This window comes from Phoca vitulina, unplaced genomic scaffold (genome assembly GCF_004348235.1).
Source record: "Phoca vitulina isolate PV1807 unplaced genomic scaffold, GSC_HSeal_1.0 scaffold9, whole genome shotgun sequence".
NCBI classification, from domain to species: Eukaryota; Metazoa; Chordata; class Mammalia; order Carnivora; family Phocidae; genus Phoca; species Phoca vitulina.
In genome coordinates, this window is record NW_022589712.1 from 47,433,483 (window position 1) to 47,441,992 (window position 8,510).

Sequence of the window (8,510 nt, forward strand, 5' to 3'; positions counted from 1 at the left end):
CAGCATCATCAGTATCACTTGGGAACTTGTTAGAAATGCAGATTCCTGGATTCTAACTCTGACCAACTGTATCAGAAACTCTGGGGGTGCAACCCAGCAATCTATGTTTTAACAAGCCTTCCTGGTGAATTTAATGCATGCTAAAGTTTATGAATCAGTGGGTTAGAAGAAAAACCTCATTCTGAGTTTAATTTTTTAACCCAGGGATTTTAGCCTTAAACCAGATCAATGGATCTCTGAATTTGTTTTGGCAAGAAATAGAACAATACAATCATCATCAAGGAGTTAATTATAATGTCAAAGAGAGACTCTGAATGGATAATTGGATACAATAATGAAGGAATCGGTTCCCTGGGAATTCCTGCTCAAAGCTGTTTGGGGATATTTCCAACACAGATTTTTGCAAGCCATACGGGAATATTCTGCACATTGAAAAAGGATGCAAGTTTGATAAGCAATAATGCATCTACTTATCAACAAACACAATCTGTGGCTCCCAAAGCTCCCAGCAGTCAGCTGGAGTGGGTCAGCTCTGCCGGGCTAAGGAAACCATGAAGAGTGTTGCCTAAAAGGGGAGGCACACAGGAGACCTCACGCACCTTGTTTGTTTCAGTTTGCTACGGACACTCCTCCTTTCTCCTTCCTGTGTCCTAGTTCCTTTGGGAACAAGCTATTAAAAATGAGAAATTAGCCAAATTCAAGGGCAGGGATAAAAAATATCTTTTTTCTCCAGAAAATGTTACTGAGACAGATTTTCCCAGGATCTACGCTATTCTTTGGCCGCAAACGTACCTTTGGAAGAGTTACCCCGCACAGGAAGTAAACCAGCTGGGTGCACTTCACACAACAGACAGATTTTGACCAAGTTTGAAAAATCATACTTTTGTAAATCAAATAACATTTTAAATTTAGCAGAGAAATTGCCATTTGAAAGGAATTTCCTGGCAGATCTTTTGCCAAGAATATAATTATCTCATTATTTATTTCTTAAGAAAAAAAATTTCCATATTGCAATAAAAGCTCAGAATTTTCAGGGAATTGGAAGATTCTTGTTATCAGTTCTTTCTTTCTTTCTTTTTTTTTTTTTTGATCGACAGACTTAATTAAAAGAAAAACTCCTGTTTCCAATTTTTGTTGAAAATCTTTCTAAAATGCTTAACATTGACTTTTTAAAATCAGTGGGCAGTGGTTATAAATCAAAACTTTCTTGGTGATTAAAGATTTTGTAGCACATTTCTATCAGCAGGACAATGACAGAAGTTGCTTTTGTGCTGTGCATGAAAGGAAACACTGAAAATTACTTATCTAATATTGGAATAAAACTTCTAGCTTTCTTTCTTTTCAGTTGGTGTTTTACTTAAATGTTCAGCAGAGAATGTTGATTTACTCAGAAACTTTTGCTGGTTGGGTCATGGTTGAAGTTTAACTCTACCAGGTATACCTAATGAGAGTGTGTCTATGTTTGGAAAAACTAATACTTAGGAAATGAACTGAGGTGAAATATCTTTGGGTTTGACAAGGAATCAAATTCTCACTGGAAAGAAAATCATTGTTTAAGCCGGTGGTCTTTGTTTTAACATTTGGTTGTTGTTTTTAAGATTAAATGAGAAATGGCTCACTAACAGGCCCTCTTCAAACCAGGGACTTGGGGCAGCCCTCTCTAAGTAAACGGGACAGGAGGGAAAGCCAAGATTAGAGCCTTGCTCATTCCCCTACACTAGGATTAACTTAAATCCAGCAAAGTTTACACAGTTATTAGGGTTATTATTAATCCCTAATTCTTGGTGCCACTGAAGATATAACAATAAACAAGAGCTGGCCCCCAGCCCTCAGGGAGCTCACGGGTGGAAAAGCTGTTGTATTTGGGTGGGGTGTGGTTGGGGGGGTGGGTCCAATCAAGAGAAGAATAGTCTGGAATCTTTAACCGGCTAAGGTGGTGGAGGATGTGAATGCCAATGAGGAACACTAAGGAATGCCGATCCATTTTATTTTACCACAAAAACTAGAATCGATCTCACAAGTAGAAAGCATGACTACTTAAATCTATATATGAACTGTAAAATTACAACTGTGAACTCCCAAGCCCACAAAAACAACACCAAGTTGTTGAGCTAAGCAGGATGGACTGTTCCCCCATTTTTCTGTTAATATTAATATACTACTCGTTAATTAATTTTGTCATCTGCTAGCACTTGTCACCAGACAAACAGTAACAGGTGCCACAAGCTGAAGGAAAATGAAGACCTGAGAAAATTCTTTCCATGAGCTTAGCCTAAAACTGCTCTTTGGGAAATGATGATCTCTCCATTTCCGGAGCAGCTCAGAGAGCCCCAGGGTTCTGTTGAAAGGATGTAGGAGCATCTGAGGTAGAGAAGGAGCTGGGCCTTATGTCCAGAAGGATTTATCGTTATTCCAGTACCAGCCAGGAAGTCCTTCCAGAAAGTACCCTGCTGCTCCTTGGAGCGGGGTAAGGATAGAAGTTCCTAAATGCTGAGGATGTGCCTCGCTCAGCTTTGCACCTTCCCTTAGTACTAATACTGTTTCAGAAAGTCACTGCTTAATAAGTAAACTGTTGAATGGCACCACAAGCTGGAATTTGGAACATATCTCCCTATAAAAACAATGTTATAATGTTTATTAGGTTTAAAGGAAATAGTGTTAAATTAATAATAAAAAGATACAAATGGATTAAATAGATTTTATGGGCTGATCTTGGAGGTCATCCTCCTATTTAGTACATTATTTATACAGAGGGGTGCTTTCTTACATCTTTAGATTCAATTAGCAAATATTTATCTCAAGACGATCATGTACCAAGCACCTGCTGGACAGGCTGGGTCTCAGTTTCCTCTTGAGTTAAATGGAGATAAAAACAACTCTTGGGGCACCTGAGTGACTCAGTGGGTTAAGTGTTGGACTCTTGATCTCAGCTCAGGTCTTGATTTCAGGATCTTGATCTCAGGATTCTGAGTTTCAGCCCTGTGTTGGGCTCCATGCTGGGCGTAGAGCCTACTTAAAACAAACCAAAACAATTCTTAACCTCATAGGTTTGTTATGGAGACTAAATGAATTATAATTTGTGAAAGCGCTTTGACTCACAGAAAGTGCTTAAGAAATATTAGCTAGCCATTCTTAGTAGTATCACCGGTTTCTCCCACTATCTGAAAGTAGAGTGCTCCTAAGAAATCTTCCGTAAGCTGAAATGTTGTAAAGCAAAGAAACAATTACTATGAATTTTTATGAAAAAATTTTGAGTGTTCCCAGACTCCAAAAATACCTTCTCCTAGACTTTCCTGATACCTTAGGACACATCTTGCTAATGGACGACAAAATTAATGGAGATAAAGCCCAGACGCTCACAGACACAGCTGGAAACTCTGGCCGCTGAGGCAGAGACGCAGAGTGTGGTTTCCAGGGCAGGAGCTCGGTGGGGCCAGGCTCACTGCTCCAGCGGACCGCCTCCCTAACAGCCTGCTGCGAAACAAACAGTACATGCAGTTGCTGCTTTTCATCTTTTTTCTTAAAAGTCCTCCGTGGATTTCTTTTGGTTAGCGAAAACTAGTACACGTGTAGGGTTTTCGTAAAAGCAAAGTGGCCTAGCCACAAGCTTTTGAAAAGCAGAAGATTTCTGTATTTCACAGCAATAGGACACAGACAGGGTCCCTTCCCCATGTGGAAATTCAAAGATATTTCTATAACAGAACATCTTGGTAGCTGAGGCCTGTATTACGAGAATTTCTTGGTGTTCTGGTCTTTCAGGGACCAGCTGTTCTCTGTGCAGTTGGGGCTGGGCTGCCCTGTGAGCAGTTGGTATTTGTCTGTGTGGTTTGACTGGTAAGCAGAACCCTTTATGTTTTCCCCTGGGGCTGAAGGATGGCAGCGCAGAGAAGTGGCAGAGGTCTGCTGGCTGTCTCTGGAAACTCTAACTAGTGGCCTTGCCTCCTGGGACTTTGCAACTCTACCCTCTGCATGTTTACTTGATGGCCAGGAAGGGCTGAGGCCCCCCAATGTGAAGGCTCAGGCCTGCGTGCCTATTGTCAGAAGCTCTTAGCTTTGGGAACACGTGGGTCTCACACTGCCTGCATAAATCGTGCAAAGGCAAAATTTGATAGTTTGATAGAAAGATTTTCTGCCCTGATCTGGACGGAGCAGGCAAGAGGAAAAGTTTGACTTCTTCACTTTTCAAAATATGTCAAAGTCTTGTAGTTAGCTTCTTCAATTATGAAGTTCCAGAATTGTTTTGGACATCCTAAAGCAAACACACCAGTTTCTGAAGCTGTCAGAGATCTGGGATGGAATTTTTACATGCTTCCTGCCACTACGCCTTGCATTGCTCAAATTAGTCCCAAGTGGATTGAAGGGTGAAAGAGCTACACTTTCATGCTGTTGGTGAAATGCAGCCTATTAATACCCGAGTAAAACCAACGTGTACAGATCTGACAAGCTTAAGGCAAGCTCTGACCAAGGTAAATAGGAGCTGTCTGTGCAGAACAGAATGGAGGGCTGTTCTCCACAGCTGATGTTCATTTCACCATGGAGATTCAACGCCTGTCTTTTCTGACTTGTTCTTCATAATTAGCCCCTCCGGTCTCAGGGGACTTCTGTTCATTTTGGTTGGGGTCTCCCTAAGTGCATATTCTTTACCTTCACTCATGGTAAAATAATTTCCATCCATTCATCAACTTCTGCGTTTTCATTCTGAACTAATTTAACATGTTACCCATGAAGACTTGGCCTTTACAGGGGGAAATAAAACAGGTGTAAAACCATTTAACCGAGAGTATATAGATTCAGTTTTCAATCTTGGTAGGATTTGCAGGATTTCATTTTGTTAACTTTTCAGCTTAAAAGTTGAACAAAGATTTACTAAGAGGGAACATTTTTATTTTGTCCTCTGCTCTCAAAGTTTCTTAAAAAGAAACTGTCAAGGGGAAAGCCTATGAAAGTATCTCTATATCAGTATTCACTATGGGGAGCACTGGGCATCTTGAAAAACTTCTGTTTTGCTTTGTTACCATCTTTAGATACCAAGCTTTGGTTTAACTGGTACTGCAATTAGATTTGGGACATGAAACTGGTTTTCATCAGCACAGAGAAGCTGTAGTAGCAGAAACCCAAGAACTGGATACTGCCTGTGTCTTTTGAGTGATGGGGGTGGGGGTGGGGGGGCACCACCCAGTGGATGGGGGCAGGTGGACTTCAGATAAGTCCTTTTTATTATTAGATCTCTACAAACTGACACTTGATACAGTGATCCTTCAGATTTAATATAAGACTGGTGTCTGGATTTGCAAACAGGATATATGAAAAAAGGAAGAGCATCTACTTGCTGAGATAATGTTGCCTATATTAGTTATGGTACCGTGTCAAACATCTCAAAAGCCTTTTGAGATTCTACAGTAGAACCTTGACACTGCTATGGCTGTGGGGTATTCTTAGGCTCCAGAGCAAGGGTCTCAGTAGAAAGAGAAGTAGAAGCATGGGGTACACACTAGTAGATTCTCCCTTCTGGTGCTAGACCCACGGTTGGACAGGGACAGAAGAGCTGTGATGGTAAAAGTGACTTTGGGGTCTATTTGAGAAGGGCTAGACCTCTGTGACCCACTCACCCAAGCTGTTGAAGGAAGAAGTACAACCACTTGTAATCAAGAATGATGAATAAAGAAAACTTTACCTGCCATGAGATGAAAAGATTGAGAAAGAGACTGAGGGGCTGCATCATGCCATGGGTTCACTGTACACTTGGAATCCGCACCCTTCTGGTTCTGGCTTTGTGACACTGGTCTAGTTGTTTAACCTCTCTGGCCTCATTTTTCTCACTGTACAGTAAGGATACATACATGAGGTTACTGTAAAATGAAATGTAAGAGGGCTCAGCCCAGTGCCTGGCACATGATAAACACTCAAGAACTGTTAATGGTATTCTTTATCATTTTATTGGTATTTCAAGAATAACTGAACAAACATGAAAAAGCAATTTTAAGAACAGAGAAGAAAAAATAGGTACATATACTCTATTAGGAGGTAAACCTGAGACGACTAATGTCATAGATGGAATTCACTCATGATTTTCGATTAGCACCTTAAAGGAAATGCCTACTGTAGTTTCACTTTCTTAAAAGATAGTTTCATACACCAAAGTCATTTTATTTTCAAGATCCTAAGGAAATGTGGAAATTAGAAAAGAAATCGCATATGAGTGTGACTGTATTATAAAACAAGTAGCAATCATGAATATGGGAATGCATTTACCTTTTTAACTTCTCTGAGTAGATGAAGATTTTATGAGTACTAAGTGGAGAACTCAATATCCTTACTCTTTAATTCTTTGGGGTAGAGAAAGATATTGTTATAATTAAGCTACATTTTTTCACTGATACTACACTCATTTTTTTTTTAAATTTTAAAGCTAGATGGCTAATTACCTTATATTTTTATCTGAACTCTAGCACTTGAAAAATGCTTTAAAATTTTTTTGAAGAACTTTTACATTCTTTTAATAATTTGATCCTCAGGATGACATTGTAAGGTGATCAGAACAAGTGTGGAGCCATTTTTTACATCCTTCAAATAAGAAACAGGAGAAAAGGTTGAAGGACTCAGCTACTGGGGGCTGAGGTTGGTGTTCAATAATCCTTACTTTCAGAATTTAAATTTGTTTAGGTATTTCTAGTTTGAGACAGTTTAAAGATTTTATTCATTTATTTAAGAGAGAGAGAGGGAGAGCACATGCATGCTTGGGGAAGGAAGGGAGAGGGAGAGGAGAGAGAGAATCATAAGCAGTCTTCATGCCCAGAGCAGAGACCCATGTGGGGCTCGATCTCATGACCCAGAGATCATGACCTGAGCGAGAATCAAGAGTTGGATGTTCAACTGACTGAGCCACCCAGGTGTCCCTGAAACAAATAGTTTAAATTGATCACCCAACAATCCCGGATGGAAGGCAGAGTATTTTTAAAATCCATTTTACTCCTTAATCTCAACTAATGCATCTTCCCACTTTATCATACAAACTCATTATTAGAGTTCTGTATAAATTATATATATATATATATATTTTTTTTTTTTTGAAAAATGGTATCTTAATCTTCAATCTGATTATGTGGCAACTGGATACTATTTCTAATGAATAGTTTTTACTATTAAATTGAAGACAGACCTCAAAAGTGTCAAATTTACGGACTAGTTGGGTAGAGAATTTAAACTCCAACCTCACATTTGGGTGAAAACTGAGAACTTTAGTCATCCAGAAATCTATAAACACAAAATGACTAAAATATGTATTTAAAAGTTTTTATATAAACAAATGGTTTCATATAGATAGGACTTGCAAGAGGAAAATTTGGGAAATGTTTCTGAGTACCACATCAAGGGCCTGTTGGTTTTGGATGTTTTCATATGCTTCTTTTTGAAGAAACTTTCACTCTTCAAAGTCTGGCCATGCTTGGAGACCTGTTGGGGAACGGATACTCATCTGCCAGCTCCTGGTGGGGTCCCAGTGTTGCAGGGTTCTTGTCTCATGGAATTGAAAAATGAATCTCAAAAACACAAAAGGGTGAAGTGAAATGAAAATTTATTAACTGAAGGTGAGAACAGAAAGGAAAGGAAAAAAAGCTCTCTAGAGTGAGAGGCAACTGGAATGGGTGGCCACCGAAAGCTTTTATGGTTGGTCTTTTATAGAAAACTGACCAGGGAACTTGGTAAATATCTTATCTATAACATTTACCACAAACAAGGTGGATTTGTAAATATCATGAAAATATCCTGTCTATATTTAAAGCTAACAAGGTAGATTTGTAACTATCAGGTGAGTATCACATCTATATTTAGAAAAAACAAGGGGGATTTGTTATGTTCCCTTCTCTTTGGTTAATATCTCATCTATAACATTTCTTCACATCTGAGATTTCTGTGAGCCTGGTTACATAGCCAGCCTCCTGTGTAGCCTAGTCACCTAGCCCCCTACCTGTCTCTTCCTACCTAGCTTTGCCTGTCCCTTACTCACCAGTTCATGTGACTTTTACTCATTCCTAGAGAGGACCCCCCTATAGGATCTGCTGAAAGCTACGGTGGCGTGGCGGAAAAGAACCTCAAGGTGGCTGCCTTCCTACCCAAGGTAGACTGAAGAGAAACCCTTTAAAAAATAATCATGTAGTGCTCACTTCGGCTGCACATATACTAAAACTGGAACGATACAGAGAAGATTAGCATGGCCCCTGCGCAAGGATGACACGCAAAAAATAATCATGTAAGTTTGAGATGACATTCAGAAATCAAGGGTAATTTCTATCTTTATGCTACTTTGGAATGCACTCTCACCCCTGGACCCCTACCGGGCCTGGATCAGTTGAGTCACAAGGGATAGGAATTGAATGTTGTGGAAGCTGGAACAAATGTTTAAAAAAAATTTGGGAAACTTTGCTTAGGGCTTCCCTGATCAAGACAAAAAAAAAAAAAAGAAAAAGAAAAAGAAAAAAAAAAGTCACCTCTTCAGCCCTTGGTAATTCTGA

General features: G+C 39.6%; 1 non-coding gene across 1 annotated transcript; it reads left to right on the forward strand.

The window, feature by feature from the left end:
- The first annotated feature begins 8,154 nt into the window (after positions 1-8,154).
- On the forward strand, positions 8,155-8,256 carry LOC116634849. Its single transcript, XR_004300070.1, has one exon. It is a non-coding gene; the product is annotated as a U6 spliceosomal RNA (small nuclear RNA).
- The last annotated feature ends 254 nt before the right edge of the window (positions 8,257-8,510 follow it).